The following is an 18,086-nucleotide window of genomic DNA, read 5'->3' as shown; positions in this document are numbered from 1 at the left end:
ACGCCGTTGGGTCCTACCATTCGAGAATACGAAAGGAACCTTTTAAGTTGCCGAACGAATCTATGTGTATTACAATGCCCGTATTTTCCTTGCAAATACTAATCTCAACGTGGTAATTGATTTATGATGAGTTGTTGAATTAGAGTGAGTTTGTGATATAGTGATCTCAACGTGGATTTCACATTTCATGGTATCCCTGCTAAGTTTTTCAATGCAAATTCAAATTTAAAAGATGAACAATATGGAGGTGAGAAAACTTTGTATGTATCAAGCATATGACCACACACACGCACACACACACACACACAGACACCCACACACGAACACAACAACAATCCAATAAGTATAGTGCATCTACTTTTCCAAACCATGCATGTATGACACGAATTCAAAAATACTCCTTCTGTTCCTAAATATTAGTCTTTTAGAGATTTCAACAAGCGACTACATACAGAGCAAAATGAGTGAATCTACACTCTAAAATATGTCTATATACATCCGTATGTGCCAGTCCACTTGAAATCTCTAAAAAGACTAATATTTAGGAACGAAGGGAGTAAAATGTAAGACATGCATGGTCCTCAATTCAATATTTAAAACGAACATGAAACTGAAACATGAATATTAAGTCTAGTACTACAGTACATGCAAATGTTGTGTTTAATTAGGCGGAGCTATGATTGCCGGGGGTCACCCCCTCGACCTTAGATAAAATTGTGAAGCTCTGTTTAGGGTTGTTTAGATTATATTTGTCCCCACCCTCCCAACCACCGATTGGTTGTGCACCCCCACCCCTCCTCCCCGGGAGAATATCATGTGCCCCCATACCTTAGATGCTATATGCCGATACGAGTTGCATGGAGCTTGTAGATCTGAGATATAGCAGCTCACATGATGTCTTAATATTTTTACAGGAAACCTTGATGAGTTTGAGAATTGCACACAATTTGTACAAAACTACTCAGATGCCCTTGGATCCCATATCCAACGACCTCGAAGCTCGTATCACCGTAGCATCTAAGATGAAGGAGGACATCATATTCTCCTGTATGTAAGAATATCATGTGCTACCACACCTTAGATGCTTTGGTGATACAAGCTCTTCGGAGCCGTTGGATTTGTGACCCAACGCCTCCTCGGTGGTTCGAATGGTTTTTTTACATAAAAGCCCCCAAAGAGTCCGGCCACTGCTTACAAGCACAAAGACTGCTCAGATGCCATTGGATCTCAGATCAAACGACCTCGAAGCTCGTATCACCGTAGCATCCAAGCTGCGAGAGCACCTTATGTTTTCTCGCACGGGAGAATATGAGGTGCTCCCGCACCGTAGATTCTATGGTGATACGAGTTCACGGAGATCTAACGGCCCACAGTAGGAGGTTTGAATGTTTTTGCAATATACGGCTAAGAGAGTTTGGGAATTGCCTAGAAAGTACAAGTACTACGCATGTGCCATCTGATCACTGATCATACGACCTAGATGCTCATATCACCGTAGCGGGTAATTAAGCTATGGGGAGCACCTAATATGAGCAACGGGGAGCTATTGGATCCAAGATGCAGCGGCACAGATGAGGCCTGAATGTTTTATTTGCAAAAAAAACTTTGGAGAGTTTGGAAATTGCGCATAATTACAAAGACTACTCCCAAGCTATTGGATCTCACTTCCAATGGTGTAAAAACTCGTATCACCATAGCATCTAAGCTGCGGGGTGGATGTGATATTCTATGCCGCTGTCATTTTTGTTCATAAACTTGCGAAATACATGTAACTTGTGTCGTTACTTGTCTAACCGCGCAAAGTGTTTGTTCAAAAAAACCATCCTACACTGAAATATCTGAACAGCACACGGGGACCAGGGAGGGGAGCCCCAAGTATTTGTCAGTGAGCGATTCGTCCCACTTGTCATTAATCAAATTTGGACCTAAAACTAACAAATCTGAAAGACGAGATTCGAACTAGCAACCTGGACTACAAAGCGTCAGTCGATAGCCTGAAACAACAACAGTTGTTGGCTTTGTCCCATAACTTGATTTTATACAGTATTAGGTTAAGTAGAGTAGAGGGAGTGCCTCGTCTACACGTGCATGACCGTTGACTCACTTACTGGTGGGTCCCAGGTCTGCGATCTCTCTCTTCTCTTCATCGTCTAACCTTTGCACGGGCACACACGAAGAGCGGTGCTAGCTTGCCGTGGTGTTATTACAACTAGAAAAAGCTTGGAAAATAGAAGAATCGCCTAGAACAAGAGGCGTTGTGGCTGGTCGAGAGGGAGCTACCCACACCTATCCTCAGTGCCATGTTAGCATGATGAAGCTGTGTGGCTAGTGGGGTGTTTTCGACCGACTGGCTGGGTCCTGAGGTCGAACCATAGGTACTACGTCTGATACAGTAAATTTTTACACACACATTTTTCCTCCGTGCCGAGACATGGCACACCCTACCACGTGGTTTTGGGGTCCTCCTGGGTGGTGCACGCATATATTCTTCCTGAAGTGGGATGCCCTACCGCGCGTTTTCGCCGAAGCAAGTAAATAAATGAGTCATCAAATCACGAAAGACCACTTTTCCCGCCGAGTACATCAGTGAAGCACAGTGGCTAGCTAGTTGGGCTAGTTCGACCGATTAGCTAGGCCGCCGGCACATTTGTTTTTTCACCCCTTTTTTTATCTACTTGCCGGCAGGTAAATTTAAACATCCACCGCGGCGTTGCTCTGGTGTTTGAGTGCGGCAGGATTTTTAATTTTTTGATTGACGGGAGGAGGCGCGGCAGGATTTTCAATTTTTTGATTGACGGGAGCTGGCGCGGCAGTAATTAGTCACGATGACTCCGCCTGTAAAACCACTGCTCCCTGATGTGAGAAGTCGTCGACTGGTGTTTTACCATGGTGAAAACCAAAAGATTCCCCGCTCCTCGGCTGGCTCCCTCCGCCTTCCCGTAGATTGCATTGCCTTTCAGCCGTTTCGTCCCCTGCATCACCAACATCGTGCGCCTCGAGAAGCAGAGGGAATGCGGTGGTGTTTAGCCGCCCTCTGCATGGGCATGTCCATGTCTCGGCACAACATTACGGTTGGATCAAACTCAGACGGTGCAGATCAGTCACTGTAGCACAAAGCGTGTGGGTGTGTTTGGTTGCATTCTCATCTCAATATTGTGTGTAAGTCACCTTACGAAAACCAAATAATCCCAAAACACTTAGGCACCGTATATTAACTCCCTCCCCGTTTCTTGTTTTGTGACATATCAACCAATAAGAGACGTGGGCCGTGCATGCTTTCAGTGACTTGAGACTATTAAACATGACATGAAGTGGTTAGTTCATTGCATGCAATGCTATTAATTAGCAAAAAGACATTAAGTTTTCTCTTCCTCTCCGCCTTGGTCGCAGTGCAAACGTAAGATGACTTACACACCTAGACGGAGTAGTTGTTTCCTCTTCGTGTATTTGTGTTAACCTACTAGTGTGGACTCATGCACCCTTCATGCACTCTGCCAAACACCCAAAAGTGGGTCGAGAAGGGAACTTTCGCTCCCATCCCGTGCACCCTTCATAAACCCTGCCTAACACTATTCATGCTTCAGATGGTTCATGTTTCGTGGAGTACTGTAGCACGGTACTCTCCGTGCGCTATAGACCTAGTTCTGTTAACATTGATCTCACCGTTCATTCTCGACCGGACAGTCGAGAAAGCGGTACTATGTTACTACATTACTGTTCATATAGTTGACATGCGCACAACATCATTTGTCGTCGTCATATCTTACTACACTAGCAACAAGATTATGTAGTACTGACGTATGAACCACTGCACATGCCTAGTAGTAGGAGCACTGTGTATGTTCAAGTGGCTGCCGTGTTTCGTACTCCTCCGTCGTAAGAGTGGAAACGCTTGCTGTAATCATTTTTTTCTTCAGAAAAATAGTGGACACGCTCTACCGTGCGGATCCTCCTCCAGCCATGCACTAAATTACTCACTTTCCCCGACGTGTGGGACAGCCAGCATCGGGGTCCACCAGCCATGCACTAAATTACTCCATAGTAGAGTGACGGTAGACTACCCCGATCGAAGCGCCGCAGTAATACCGAATGAGCCGTCAAATCACAAAACCCCCACCTTTTCAGCAGTAAGTTGGACGAAGGAAGCAACCATCATTTCACTCTTCTCTCTCAGCTTCCTCTATACCCAACCCTCGCTTATCCCTCATCTTTTTCCTCGTTTCTTCAAGAAAACCCCGACCTGCTTCTGCCATTGTTCTTCTCTCCCAAAGAAGGAAAGGTAAGCGCATCAATGGTGTTGATTCTGGCCAAGGCCTGGTCTTGCAACCCCGAGACTGATCCTATAACTCCCTCTCTTTTCTTCTTTTGGGTTTGTGATTATGGTTTCTTTTCTTTTATTTCTATTTGACAGTTTGTTGATGGACGCTGGAGCACCGGCCGAAGTGATGTCCATGGCTCTGGCCAAAACCGTCGAGGCTCATGGTACGAAGAAGCGCAAGCACCCCGCCGAGACTACCGCAGACAAGCTCAAAGCCATCGCCCAGTCCAAGCCCCCCTCTCCGGGATCCCTCATTAAGCAAGTCCAGGTAATATCTCTTCTTGACGATCTTTTTCTCAATCTTGATCGTGTTATTTCATCTAACACACAGTACTAGTACTAGTAGTACAACTGGGTGATCTTGCATGTGATTTTTGTGTGCCAAATGACAGTTCTAAATTCCTCTTTTGACCAAAACATGCGAGAGGTTGACACTGATTTCTTATAGATTACTTTCAACTACTCCCTCTGTCCCAAATTTCTTGTCTTAGATTTGTCTAGATACGGATGTATCTAATACTAAAATGTGACTTGATACATCCGTATCTAGACAAATCTAAGACAGGAATTTTGGGATGGAGGGAGTACTTTATGAACATCAATGCTACCTTTGAAGAGGGTATATTTGCCTCAGTAACTTGTGTTATGGATATTGCAAGTAATCCCTCTGCTCTGATGCCTTTGAAGACATGTTCTAGTGTCTTTGTTCACTCATTTCTGTGCATATATGTAGTCATATATGGAGTATAATATCGAAAATCATCTTATAATTCTGAACGGAGGTAGTAATAAAATATGGTTTCTGTTTGAATTAGAACCAGGTCCGCGGTGGAGATGAAGTTCTCAAAGTCATGCCGTGTGAACTGGAAGACCTGAGGATGAGTTCTACTACTAAACTATCCAGCCGCTGTGTCCTTGTCGCCACGTGTCCTGGAGTAGTGTTTTCCTGTAGCATTGTTGTCAGGCGTGTTCTCGAGGCTGTACTTGACCACAACAATTTCCTGGTTGTGCCTTCGATTACGAAGGGTGTGGTTCTTGTAAAGCTTCCCAACAAATCTTATGCGGCATGTCTTCATGATCATGTTTATGAGTGGAAAGACCACTCTGTTAGGTTCTCCAAGGTTGACAAGATGGTGATGGTGCATGTAGACATCTCTCACGAAGTCCATGGCCTAGTCAGTTATGCGGGGTTCATCCCGTAGGTCAGTGGCAAGAAATAGTCTACAGAGTTTAATTAGTGCAACTTTGCTGTCTGTAGTAAGTACTATTGTTCAATACTTTATTTGTGTTTGTGAACCCTGTATTGTTTATTAGTACTGCCGCTTTTGGTGTGTGGTCAGTCCTGAGAACGGTCTATGTTAATGTTTGTCCACTCAATTCAGTCTGTACATTTTGAAGTATCCAGATCATCTTTTTTGTGAGGACAGTTTATCACTTATGGTTACACTCCAATATCTGTATGCATTGCAGGGTTTACCGCACCCACTAGGATTTCAAGTCCCATGGATGTTTGGTCCATACCATTTGTCATGACCTTTGGACTGTCCTGCTTGTGGGAGTAGGCGGGGCCCCTGCATGCCACCCATAGTTGGACGATCAATCTTCTGTTTAGTACTTCAACATAGTGATTTCCTGGTAAGGATTCACTCGTGTCACATCAAGTAAACCTTATTGATTTGCTGTCTAAATCTTATTGATTTAATGTCATGTTTTCTTTCTTTTCCTGCAATTTTACGATGCAGGTTTTGCCATGTGACATTCATCACAGAATAAACCGTTTGGTTTGCTCTACGATGGCTATTTTTGCAGGTTTCACTTCTTATGTCGTGTCAGTAACGAAGGCACCGTCCATCACTTATATTACTGGAAAAATTGGATCAGTCTCTCTCACTTTAGTCGAACCGAGTGTGGCTACGCCCGGTCCTTGCGAAGGTTAAAACAGCACCAACTTGACAAACTATTGTTGTGGTTTTGATGCGTAGGTAAGAACGGTTCTTGCTAAGCCCGTAGCAGCCACGTAAAACATGCAACAACAAAGTAGAGGACGTCTAACTTGTTTTTGCAGGGCATGTTGTGATGTGATATGGTCAAGACATGATGTGATATAATTTGTTGTATGAGATGATCATGTTTTGTAACCGAGTTATCGGCAACTGGCAGGAGCCATATGGTTGTCGCTTTATTGTATGAGATGCAATCGCCATGTAATAGTTTTGCTTTATCACTAAGCGGTAGCGATAGTCGTAAAAGCAATAAGTTGGCGAGACGACAACGATGCTACGATGGAGATCAAGGTGTCGCGCCGGTGACGATGGTGATCATGATGGTGCTTCGTAGATGGAGATCACGAGCACGGTGCTTCGAAGATGGAGATCACAAGCACAAGATGATGATGGCCATATCATATCACTTATATTGATTGCATGTGATGTTAATCCTTTATGCATCTTATCTTGCTTTGATTGATGGTAGCATTATAAGATGATCTCTCACTAAAATTTCAAGACAAAAGTGTTCTCCCTGAGTATGCACCGTTGCGAAAGTTCTTCGTGCTGAGACACCACGTGTTAATCGGGTGTGATAGGCTCTACGTTCAAATACAACGGGTGCAAAACAATTGCACACGCGGAATACTCAGGTTAAACTTGACGAGCCTAGCATATATACAGATATGGCCTCGGAACACAGAGACCGAAAGGTCGAGCGTGAATCATATAGTAGATATGATCAACATAGTGATGTTCACCATTGAAACTACTCCATCTCACGTGTTAATCGGACATGGTTTAGTTGCTTCGGATCACGTAATCACTTAGATGATTAGAGGGATGTCTATCTAAGTGGGAGTTCTTAAGTAATATGATTAATTGAACTTAAATTTATCATGAACTTAGTCCTGATAGTATTTTGCAAATTATGTTGTAGATAAATAGCTCGCGTTGTTGCTTCCCTATGTTTATTTTTGATATGTTCCTAGAGAAAAATTATGTTGAAAAATGTTAGTAGCAAAGATGCGGATTGGATCCGTGATCTGAGGATTATCCTCATTGCTGCACAGAAGAATTATGTCCTTAATGCACCGCTAGGTCAAAGACCTATTGCAGGAGCAGATGAAGACATTATGAACGTTTGGCTAGCTCAATATGATGACTACTTGATAGTTTAGTGCACCATGCTTAACGGCTTAGAATCGGGACTTCAAAGACGTTTTGAACGTCATGGACCATGTGAGATGTTCCAGGAGTTGAAGTTAATATTTCAAGCAAATACCCGAGTTGAGAGATATGAAGTCTCCAACAAGTTCTATAGCTAAAAGATGGAGGAGAATCGCTCAACTAGTGAGCATGTGCTCAGATTGTCTGGGTACTACAATCGCTTGAATCAAGTGGGAGTTTATCTTCCAGATAAAATAGTGATTGACAGAATTCTCTAGTCACCATCACCAAGTTAGTAGAACTTCGTGATGAACTATAGTACGCAAGGGATGACGAAAGTAATTCCCCAGCTCTTCGTGATGCTGAAATCGACGAAGGTAGAAATCAAGAAAAACATCAAGTGTTGATGGTTGACGAGACCACTAGTTTCAAGAAAAGGGCAAAGGGAAGAAGGGGAACTTCAAAAAGAACGGCAAGCAAGTTGCTACTCAAGTGAAGAAGCCCAAGTCTGTACCTAAGCCTGAGACTAAGTGCTTCTACTGCAAAGGGACTAGTCACTGGAGGCGGAACTGCCCCAAGTATTTGGTGGATAAGAAGGATGGCAAAGTGAACAAAGGTATATTGGATATACATGTTATTGATGTGTACTTACTAGTGTTTATAGCAACCCCTCAGTATTTGATACTGGTTCAGTTGCTAAAGAGTAGTAACTCGAAAACGGGAGTTGCAGAATAAACAGAGACTAGTAAAAGGCGAGGTGACGATGTGTGTTGGAAGTAGTTCCAAGATTGATATGATCATCATCGCACACTCCCTATACTTTCGGGATTAGTGTTGAAACTAAATAAGTGTTATTTGGTGTTTGCGTTGAGCATGAATATGATTTGATCATGTTTATTGCAATACGGTTATTCATTTAAGTTAGAGAACAATTGTTGTTCTGTTTACATGAATAAAAACCTTCTATGGTCATACACACCAACGAAAATGGTTTGTTGGATCTCAATTGTAGTGATACATATATTCATAATATTGAAGCCAAAAGATGCAAAGTTAATAATGATAGTGCAACTTATTTGTGGCACTGCCGTTTAGGTCATATTGGTGTAAAGCGCATGAAGAAACTCCATACTGATGGGATTTTGGAATCACTTGATTATGAATCACTTGATGCTTGCGACCCGTGCCTCATGGGCAAGATGACTGAAACGCCGTTCTCCGGAACTATGGAGAGAGCAACAGATTTGTTGGAAATCATACATACAGATGTATGTGGTCCGATGAATATTGAGGCTCGTAGCAGGTATCATTATTTTCTGACCTTCACAGATGATTTGAGCAGATATGGGTATATCTACTTGATGAAACACAAGTCTGAAACATTTGAAAAGTTCAAAGAATTTCAGAGTGAAGTAGAGAATCATCGTAACAAGAAAATAAAAGTTTCTACGATATGATCGCAGAGGTAAAATATTTGAGTTACGAGTTTGGCCTTCAGTTAAAACAATGTGAAATAGTTTCACTACTCACACCACCTAGAACACCACAGTGTAATGGTGTGTCCAAACATCGTAACCGTACTTTATTAGATATGGTGCGATATATGATGTCTCTTACCGATCTACCACTATCGTTTTGGGGTTATGCATTAGAGACAGTTGCATTCACGTTAAATAGGGCACCATCAAAATCCGTTGAGACGACGCCTTATGAACTGTGGTTTGGCAAGAAACCAAAGTTGTCGTTTCTTAAAGTTTGGGATTGCGATGCTTATGTGAAAAAGTTTCATTCTGATAAGCTCAAACCCAAATCGGAGAAATGTGTTTTCATAGGATACCCAAAGGAGACAGTTGGGTACACCTTCTATCACAGATCCGAAGGCAAGACATTCGTTGCTTAGTATGGATCCTTTCTAGAGAAGGAGTTTCTCTCGAAAGAAGTGAGTGGGAGGAAAGTAGAACTTGATGAGGTAACTGTACCTGCTCCCTTATTGGAAAGTAGTTCACCACAGAAATCTGTTCCTGTGACTTCTACACCAATTAGTGAGGAAGTTAATGATGATGATCATGTAACTTCAGATCAAGTTACTACCAAACCTCGTAGGTAAACCAGAGTAAGATCCGCACCAGAGTGGTGCGGTAATCCTGTTCTGGAGGTTATGTTACTAGACCATGACGAACCTACGAACTATGAAGAAGCGATGGTGAGCCCAGATTCCGCAAAATGGCTTGAGGCCATGAAATCTGAGATGAGATCCATGTATGAGAACAAAGTGTGGACTTTGGTTGACTTGCCCGATGATCGGCAAGCAATTGAGAATAAATGGATCGTCAAGAGGAAGACGGACGCTGATAGTAGTGTTACTATCTACAAAGCTAGAATTGTCGCAAAAGGTTTTCGACAAGTTCAAGGTGTTGACTACGATGAGAGTTTCTCACTCGTATCTATGCATCTGTCTGAATCATGTTAGCAATTGCCGCATTTTATGAAATATGGCAAATGGATAAACAAAACTGCATTCCTTAATGGATTTATTAAAGAAGAGTTGTATATGATGCAACCAGGAGGTTTTGTCAATCCTAAAGGTGCTAACAAAATATGCAAGCTCCAGCGATCCATCTATGGACTGGTGCAAGCATCTCGGAGTTGGAATATACACTTTGATAAGTTGATCAAAGGATATAGTGTTATACAGACTTGCGGTGAAGCCTGTATTTACAAGAAAGTGAGTGGGAGCACTACAGCATTTCTGATAAGTATATGTGAATGACATATTGTTGATCGGAAATAATGTAGAATTATTCTGCAAAGCATAAAGGAGTATTTGAAAGTATTTTTTTCAAAGAAAGACCTCGGTGAAGCTGCTTACATATTGAGCATCAAGATCTATAGAGATAGATCAAGACGCTTGATAAGTTTTTTTTCAATGAGTACATACCTTAACAAGATTTTGAAGTAGTTCAAAATAGAACAGTCAAAGAAAGAGTTCTTGCCTGTGTTACAAGGTGTGAAATTGAGTAAGACTCAAAGCCCGACCACGGCAGAAGATAGAAAGAGAATGAAAGTCATTCCCTATGCCTTGGCCATAGGTTCTATAAAGTATGCCATGCTGTGTACCAGATCTATTGTATACCCTACACTGTTTTTGGCAAGGGAGTACAATAGTGATCTAGGAGTAGATCACTGGACAGCGGTCAAAATTATCCTTAATGGCATAAGGATATGTTTCTCGATTATGGAAGTGACAAAAGGTTCGTCGTAAAGGGTTACGTCGATGCAAGTTTTGACACTAAATCTAGATGACTCTAAGTCCCGGTCTAGATACATATTGAAAGTGGGAGCAATTAGCTAGAGTAGCTCCGTGCAGAGCATTGCAGACATAGAAATTTGCAATATACTTACGGATCTGAATGTAACAGACCCGTTGACTAAAATTATCTCACAATCAAAACATGATCACACCTTAGTACTCTTTGGGTGTTAATCACATAGCGATGTGAACTAGATTATTGACTCTAGTAAACCCTTTGAGTGTTGGTCACATAGAGATGTGAACTATGGGTGTTAATCACATGGTGATGTGAATTATTGATGTTAAATCACATGGCGATGTGAACTAGATTATTGACTCTAGTGCAAGTGGGAGACTGAAGGAAATATGCCCTAGAGGCAATAATAAAGTATTATATATTTCCTTATATCATGATAAATGTTTATTATTCATCCTAGAATTGTATTAACCGGAAACATAATACATGTGTGAATACATAGACAAACAGAGTGTCACTAGTATGCCTCTACTTGACTAGCTCGTTAATCAAAGATGGTTATGTTTCCTAGCCATAGACATGAGTTGTCATTTGATTAACGGGATCACCTCATTAGGAGAATGACGTGATTGACTTGACCCATTCCGTTAGCTTAGCACCCGATCGTTTAGTATGTTGCTATTGCTTTCTTCATGACTTATACATGTTCCTATGACTATGAGATTATGCAACTCCCGTTTACCGGAGGAACACTTTGTGTGCTACCAAACGTCACAACGTAAATGGGTGATTATAAAGGTGCTCTACAGGTGTCTCCAAAGGTACTTGTTGGGTTGGCGTATTTCGAGATTAGGATTTGTCACTCCGATTGTCGGAGAGGTATCTCTGGGCCCACTCAGTAATGCACATCACTATAAGCCTTGCAAGCATTGTGACTAATGAGTTAGTTGCGGGATGATGTATTACGGAACGAGTAAAGAGACTTGTCGGTAACGAGATTGAACTAGGTATCGAGATACCGACGATCGAATCTCGGGCAAGTAACATACCGATGACAAAGGGAACAACGTATGTTGTTATGCGGTCTGACCGATAAAGATCTTCGTAGAATATGTGGGAGCCAATATGGGCATCCAGGTCCCGCTATTGGTTATTGACCGGAGAGGTGTCTCGGTCATGTCTACATAGTTCTCGAACCCGAAGGGTCCGCACGCTTAACGTTACGATGACAGTTTTATTGAGTTTTCATGTACCGAAGGAGTTTGGAGTCCCGGATGAGATCGGGGATATGACGAGGAGTCTCGAAATGGTCGAGACGTAAAAATCGATATATTGGACGACTATATTCGGACTTCGGAAAGGTTCCGAGTGATTCGGGTATTTTTCGGAGTACCGGAGAGTTACGGGAATTCGTATTGGGCCTTAATGGGCCATACGGGAAAGGAGAGAAAGGCCTCAAAAGGTGGGCGCACCCTCCCCATGGTCTGGTCTGAATTGGACTAGGGAAGGGGGGCGCACCCTTCCTTCTTTCTCCTTCCCCCTTCCCTTCTCCTACTCCCATAAGAAAATGAGGAGTCCTACTCCCGGTGGGAGTAGGACTCCCCCCTATGGCGCGCCTCTCCCCTTGGCCGGCTGCCTCCCCCTTGCTCCTTTATATACGGGGGCAGGGGGCACCCCAGAGACACAACAATTGATCCTTGAGATATCTTAGCCGTGTGCGGTGCCCCCCTCCACCATATTACACCTCGATAATACCGTTGCGGAGCTTAGGCGAAAGCCTTCGTCGGTGGAACATCATCATCGTCACCACGCCGTCGTGCTGACGAAACTCTCCCTCAACACTCGGCTGGATCGGAGTTCGAGGGACGTCATCGAGCTGAACGTGTGTAGAACTCGGAGGTGCCGTGCGTTCGGTACTTGATCGGTCGGATCGTGAAGACGTACGACTACATCAACCGCGTTGTGATAACGCTTCCGCTGTCGGTCTACGAGGGTACGTGGACAACACTCTCCCCTCTCGTTGCTATGCATCACCATGATCTTGCGTGTGCGTAGGAATTTTTTTGAAATTACTACGTTCCCCAACAGACTGTTCATCCACAGGCTCTTGTTCATCCAGCCTCCACCGTGCGCTACTCCACCGGCTACTGTTCAACCAGCCCTCTCCATGGGCCCCTGTTCAACCACCCCTCCACGGGCTACTGTTCATCCAGCCCTCCACCGTCTACTGTTCATCCTGCCCTCCACGGGGTGGTCCTGTTCATCCTGCCCTCCACAGGTCCTGTTCATCCAGCCCCAACCGGCTCAATCGATCGGGGTACCGTTCATCCAGAGGCAACACCACGGGGTCCTGTTCATCCACCCCCACCGGGAACTGTTCATCCAACCCCCCCCCCCCCGCAATGCTCACTGTTCATCCAGAGGCGGCATCGATCGGCTTCAGTTAGCAGCAGTAGCGAAGGAATCGCTCGATCGGGTTCAGTTAACAGCCATCGATCGATCGCTCGGGTTCAGTAACGCGTAGCCTGCAGTGCAATCGCTCGGGTTCAGTTAGAGCCCAACGCCTCGCTCGGGTTCAGTTAGAGCCCAACGCCTCGCACCCACGCGCGTGCGTGTATCAGAGAAATGCGCATCGCTTGGCCCCGCCCACCCACCGTAACCGGGAACACCCCAATATTTTCCTCGCCCTCGCTTCTACCACGGTTTTTTCCGTCATGGACGGCCCAAAGAATGTCATGCAGCTGTGTCTCCGGCCCGCCCAGGACGAAAAGCCCATTTACTGTCATAATTTTTTGTCATAGAAGTAGGACCCCACCACATCTATGATGATACCGTGTTTGGTCATAATTATTGTCATAGAAGTGTCATAAGTATGACAGAAAAAATTTCGTTCGGCCCAAAATGTCACAGATGTCTTTTTTTTCTAGTGATCGCTATGTGACCAACTCCCAAAGGGTTTACTAGAGTGAGTAATCTAGTTCACATCGCCATGCGATTAACACCCAAAGAGTACTAAGGTGTGATCATGTTTTGCTTGTGAGAGAAGTTTAGTCAACGGGTCTGCCACATTCAGATCCGTATGTATTTTGCAAATTTCTATGTCTACAATGCTCTGCACGGAGCTACTCTAGCTAATTGCTCCCACTTTCAACATGTGTCCGGATTGTGACTTAGAGTCATCCAGATCGGTGTCAAAGCTTGCATCGACGTAACTCTTTACGACGAAATCTTTATCACCTCCATAATTGAGAAACATATCCTTATACCACTAAGGATAATTTGACCGCTGTCCAGTGATCCACTCCTGGATCACTATTGTACCCTCTTGCCAAACTCATGGTGAGGTACACAATAGGTCTGCTACACAGCATAGCATACTTTATAGAAACTATGACTGAGGCATAGGGAATGACTTTCATTCTCTTTTTATTTTCTGCCGTGGTCGGGTTTTGAGTCTTACTCAACTTCATACCTTGCAACACAGGCAAGAACTCCTTCTTTGACTGTTCCATTTTGAACTACTTCAAAATCTTGTATGTACTCATTGAAAAAATCTTATCAAGCGTCTTGATCTATCTCTTATAGATCTTGATGCTCAATATGTAAGTAGCTTCACTGATGTCTTTCTTTGAAAAACACCTTTCAAACACTCCTTTATGCTTTCCAGAAAATTCTACATCATTTCCGATCAATAATATGTCATTAACATATACTTATCAGGAAGGTTGTAGTGCTCCCACTCACTTTCTTGTAAATACAGGCTTCACCGCAAGTCTGTATAAAACTATATGCTTTGATCACACTATCAAAGCGTACATTCCAACTCCGAGATGCTTGCACCAGTCCATAAATGGATCACTGGTGCTTACACACTTTGTTAGCATCTTTCGAATTGACAAAAGCTTCTGGTTGCATCATATACAACTCTTCTTTGAGAAATCCATTAAGGAATGCAGTTTTGACATCCATTTGCCAAATTTCATAAAATGCGGCAATTTCTAACATGATTCGGACAGACTTTAAGCATAGATACGAGTGAGAAACTCTCATCGTAGTCAACACCTTGAACTTGTCGAAAACCTTTAGCGACAATTCTAGCTTTGTAGATAGTAACACTACTATCAGCGTCCGTCTTCCTCTTGAAGATCCATTTAATCTCAATGGCTCGCCGATCATCAGGCAAGTCAATCAAAGTCCACACTTTGTTCTCATACATGGATCCCATCTCAGATTTCATGGCCTCAAGCCATTTCGCGGAATCTGAGCTCATCATCGCTTCTTCATAATTCGTATTCGTCATGGTCTAGTAACATGACTTCCAGAATAGGATTACCGTACCACACTGGTGCGGAACGTACTCTGGTTGACCTACGAGGTTCGGTAGTAACTTGATCCGAAGCTTCATGATCATCATCATTAACTTCCTCACTAATTGGTGTAAGCATCACTTGAACTGATTTCAGTGAAGAAATACTTTCCAATTCGGGAGAAGGTACAATTACCTCATCAAGTTATACCTTCCTCCCACTCACTTCTTTCGAGAGAAACTCCTTCTCTAGAAAGGATCCATTGTAAGCAACGAATATTTTGCCTTCGGATCTGTGATAGAAGGTGTACCCAACAGTCTCCTTTGGGTATCCTATGGAGACACATTTCTCCGATTTGGGTTTGAGCTTATCAGGTTGAAACTTTTTCACATAAGCATTACAACCTCAAACTTTAAGAAACGACAGCTTAGGTTTCTTGCCAAACCATAGTTTTATACGGTGTCGTCTCAACGGATTTAGACGGTGCCCTATTTAACGTGAATGTAGCTGTCTCTAATGCATAACCGCAAAACGATAGTGGTAAATCGGTAAGAGACATCATAGATTGCACTATATCCAATAAAGTACGGTTATGACGTTCGGACACACCATTACACTTTGGTGCTCCAGGTGGCGTGAGTTGCGAAACTATTCCATTTTGTTTCAAATGAAGACCAAACTCGTAAATCAAATATTCTCCTCCATGATCAGATCGTAGAAACTTTATTTTCTTGTTACGATGATTTTCCACTTCACTCTGAAATTATTTGAACTTTTTAAATGTTTCAGATTTATGTTTCATCAAGTAGATATACCCATATCTGCTCAAATCATCTGTGAAGGTCAGAAAATAACGATACCTGCCGCGAGCCTTAACACTCATCGGATCGCATACATTAGTATGTATTATTTCCAATAAGTGAGTTGCTCGCTCCATTGTTCCGGAGAACGGAGTCTTAGTCATCTTGCCCATGATGCATGGTTCGCCAGCATCAAGGGATTCATAATCAAGTGATTCCAAAAACCCATCAACATGGAGTTTCTTCATGCGCTTTATAGCAATATGACCTAAACGGCAGTGCCACAAATAAGTTGCACTATCATTATCAACTTTGCATCTTTTGGCATCAATATTATGAATATGTGTATCACTACGATCGACATTCAATAAACCATTCACCTTGGGTGTATGACCACAGAAGGTTTTATTCATGTAAACAGAATAACAATTATTCTTTGACTTAAATGAATAACCATATTGCAATAAACATGATCCAATCATATTATGCTCAACGCAAACACAAAATAACATTTATTTTAGGTTCAACACTAATCCCGAAAGTATAGGGAGTGTGCGATGATGATCATATCAATCTTGGAACCACTTCCAACACACATCTTCACTTCACCCTTAACTAGTCTCTGTTCATTCTGCAACTCCCGTTTCGAGTTACTAATTTTAGCAACTAAACTAGTATCAAATACTGAGGGGTTGCTATAAACACTAGTAAAGTACACATCAATAACATGTATATCAAATATACCTTTGTTCACTTTGCCATCCTTCTTATCCGCCAAATACTTGGGGCAGTTCTGCTTCTAGTGACCAGTCCCTTTGCAGTAGAAGCACTTAGTCTCAGGTTAGGTCCAGACTTGGGCTTCTTCACTTGAGCAGTAACTTGCTTGCCGTTCTTCTTGAAGTTCCCTTTCTTCCCTTTGCCCTTTTCCTGAAACTAGTGGTCTTGTCAACCATCAACACTTGATGCTTTTCTTGATTTCTACCTTCGTCGATTTGAGCATCACGAAGAGCTTGGGAATCGTTTCCGTTATCCCTTGCATATTATAGTTCATCATGAAGTTCTAGTAACTTGGTGATAGTGACTAGAGAACTCTGTCAATCACTATCTTATCTGGAAGATTAACTCCCACTTGATTCAAGCAATTGTAGTACCCAGACAATCTGAGCACATACTCACTGGTTGAGCTATTCTCCTCCATCTTGTAGGGAAAGTACTGTCAGAGGTCCCATACCTCTCGACACGGGCATGAGTATGAATTACCAATTTCAACTCTTAGAACATCTTATATGCTCCGTGGCATTCAAAACATTTTTGAAGTCCCGGTTATAAGCCGTAAAGTATGGTGCACTAAACTATCAAGTAGTCATCATACCGAGCTTTGCCAAACGTTCATAACGTCTACATCTGCTCCTGCAATAGGTCCATCACCTAGCGGTGCATCAAGGACATAATTCTTCTGTGCAGCAATGAGGATAATCCTCAGATCAGGGATCCAATCCGCATCATTGCTACTAACATCTTTCAACTTAGTTTTCTCTAGGAACATATCAAAAATAAAACAGGGGAGCTAAACGCGAGCTATTGATCTACAACATAGATATGCTAATACTATCAGGACTAAGTTCATGATAAATTAAAGTTCAATTAATCATATTACTTAAGAACTCCCACTTAGATAGACATACCTCTAGTCATCTAAATGATCACGTGATCCAAATCAACTAAACCATGTCCGATCATCACGTGAGATGAAGTAGTTTTCAATGGTGAACATCACTATGTTGATCATATCGACTATATGATTCACGCTTGACCTTTCGGTCTCCAGTGTTCCGAGGCCATATCTGCATATGCTAGGCTCGTCAAGTTTAACCCGAGTATTCAACGTGTGCAAAACTGGCTTGCACCCGTTGTATTTGAACGTAGAGCTTATCACACCCGATCATCACGTGGTGTCTCGGCACGACAAACTTTTGCAATGGTGCATACTCAGGGAGAACACTAGTACCTTGAAATCTAGTGAGAGATCATCTTATAATGCTACCGCCGAACTAAGCAAAATAAGATGCATAAAAGATAAACATCACATGCAATCAATATAAGTGATATGATATGGCCATCATCATCTTGTGCCTTTGATCTCCATCTCCAAAGCACCGTCATGATCACCATCGTCACAGGCGAGACACCTTGATCTCCATCGTAGCATCATTTTCGTCTCGCCAACTATTGCTTCT

The sequence above is a fragment of the Aegilops tauschii genome, chromosome 7 (assembly GCF_002575655.3).
Source record: "Aegilops tauschii subsp. strangulata cultivar AL8/78 chromosome 7, Aet v6.0, whole genome shotgun sequence".
Taxonomy (NCBI): Eukaryota; Viridiplantae; Streptophyta; class Magnoliopsida; order Poales; family Poaceae; genus Aegilops; species Aegilops tauschii.
This window is presented reverse-complemented; position numbering follows the sequence as displayed.